This window comes from Poromitra crassiceps, assembly GCF_964638095.1.
Source record: "Poromitra crassiceps genome assembly, chromosome: 3".
In the NCBI taxonomy this organism is placed as follows: domain Eukaryota; kingdom Metazoa; phylum Chordata; class Actinopteri; order Beryciformes; family Melamphaidae; genus Poromitra; species Poromitra crassiceps.
In genome coordinates this window covers 7,961,809-7,964,308 of record NC_139625.1, presented here as the reverse complement: position 1 = coordinate 7,964,308, position 2,500 = coordinate 7,961,809, and positions in this window count along the sequence as shown.

The following is a 2,500-nucleotide window of genomic DNA, read 5'->3' as shown; positions in this document are numbered from 1 at the left end:
GCAAGGCAGATTAATAGAAACCAAACTTGGTGGCTTGCCATATCGTTTGCGATGACAGAAAGACAATCTCTCTTCGGGTGACGTTGAATGGCGGTCAGAGAGATTCCACTCTGAAGAGAAAAGGTTTATCAGCAAGGGGATTTGGAGAACCACAAACCAAGACCCAAAACCAGAGAGGAAGAGAGAGAGAGAGCGCTGAGAGATAGAGAGATTTGAATGGAGAGAAAGAGCGGAAGGAAGCAGACGAACCAGTTGTGAGAAAGTCGAGAAGAGAGAGCAGAGGTAGAGAGACAGACAGTATTGTGGATTACGTTGCATCGGAGCCACTCGACTGGAGAAACCGCTCTCCACCACATCGACCCAGGAGTCTCCACCACATCGACCCAGGACCGGGGCACCGCCGCCGGGGTAAGAACACCGCAACCACAGGCGCTTTACCCTCACCACTTTCTCTTACAGGACGGTTTTGTTCCGCTGTAGCACATTTTACTACAATTTGAATATCTGTTCGATCATTCTTTTTACGGCTCTTCGGCCTTTGTTAGATGGTATACCACTGAAGAGGGAGGATGATATAGGGGTTATGCCTTGAGGTTTTGTGTTGGGTTTATTTTTAGTTGTCAAATTAATTTTCATACATTGATTATTAGTCGCTCAAAACATACGCGTTGGCTCCCGCAATTTACCCGCCGACCCATCTTTAGGCCTATTCCTGCAGGTCAAAAAATAAGGCTGGATGTCCGGTCAAAATAAGGCAGGATATCTCCTCATTTCCCCACTTTTGATTGGTCGAATATCATCAAAGGCGGGTATCCGCTCGTTTCCCAACTTGTGATTGGTCGAATACCATCGTACTTCATTCCAGTCTGGAGGGTTACCAAATTGTGACCCTTGATAGCGTATTATCTTTGATAGTAGTAGTATCTTTGATGTCAAACCACGGAACACAAATCAGCCTCTCCATGTCACCCTTGGGGTCTTTAATTTCTGCTTTCATCTTACCATCTCCAAGTAAGGATGGTTTAGGTCGGTGGTTCTCAACCTGTGGTGCGGGTACCACTGGTGGTACGCAGGGGCCAGGGCTCCTCGGGTGTCCTGGGTGTGATGGGTCTTTAAACAGACAGTGTCCTGGGTGTGATGGGTCTTTAAACAGACAGTGTCCTGGGTGTGATGAGTCTTTAAACAGACAGTGTCCTGGGTGTGATGGGTCTTTGAACAGATAGTGTCCTGGGTGTGATGGGTCTTTAAACAGACGGTGTCCTGGGTGTGATGGGTCTTTAAACAGACGGTGTCCTGGGTGTGATGGGTCTTTGAACAGACAGTGTCCTGGGTGTGATGGGTCTTTGAACAGACAGTGTCCTGGGTGTGATGGGTCTTTGAACAGATAGTGTCCTGGGTGTGATGGGTCTTTAAACAGACGGTGTCCTGGGTGTGATGGGTCTTTGAACAGGCAGTGTCCTGGGTGTGACGAGTCTTTGAACAGACAGTGTCCTGGGTGTGATGGGTCTTTAAACAGACAGTGTCCTGGGTGTGACGGGTCTTTGAACAGACAGTGTCCTGGGTGTGATGAGTCTTTAAACAGACAGTGTCCTGGGTGTGATGGGTCTTTAAACAGACAGTGTCCTGGGTGTGACGGGTCTTTGAACAGACAGTGTCCTGGGTGTGATGAGTCTTTAAACAGACAGTGTCCTGGGTGTGATGGGTCTTTAAACAGACAGTGTCCTGGGTGTGATGGGTCTTTGAACAGACGGTGTCCTGGGTGTGATGGGTCTTTAAACAGATGGTGTCCTGGGTGTGATGGGTCTTTGAACAGACAGTGTCCTGGGTGTGATGGGTCTTTGAACAGACAGTGTCCTGGGTGTGATGGGTCTTTAAACAGACAGTGTCCTGGGTGTGATGGGTCTTTAAACAGACGGTGTCCTGGGTGTGATGCGTCTTTGAACAGACAGTGTCCTGGGTGTGATGAGTCTTTAAACAGACAGTGTCCTGGGTGTGATGGGTCTTTAAACAGACAGTGTCCTGGGTGTGATGGGTCTTTGAACAGACAGTGTCCTGGGTGTGATGGGTCTTTAAACAGACAGTGTCCTGGGTGTGATGAGTCTTTAAACAGACAGTGTCCTGGGTGTGATGGGTTTTTAAACAGACAGTGTCCTGGGTGTGATGGGTCTTTGAACAGACAGTGTCCTGGGTGTGATGGGTCTTTGAACAGACAGTGTCCTGGGTGTGATGGGTCTTTGAGGATTTTTTTTTTTTTTTGCTTTGATGAGACAGCGGGAGGTGTAAAGGTCTTCCAGAGTGGGGAGGGACAAACCTACCGTTCTGGAGCACCTTCTTCTCTGCTGCTGTGCAGCTGGCGTACCACACACATGTGACACATACAGTATGTGAGCTTTCAATGGCACAATGGTAGAAAGCCACAAGCAGCTTCTGGGGGAGATGGGTCTTCCTGAGGAGTCTCAGGAAGTAGAGTCTCTGCTGTGCTTTTTTAGTCAGCTCCTTG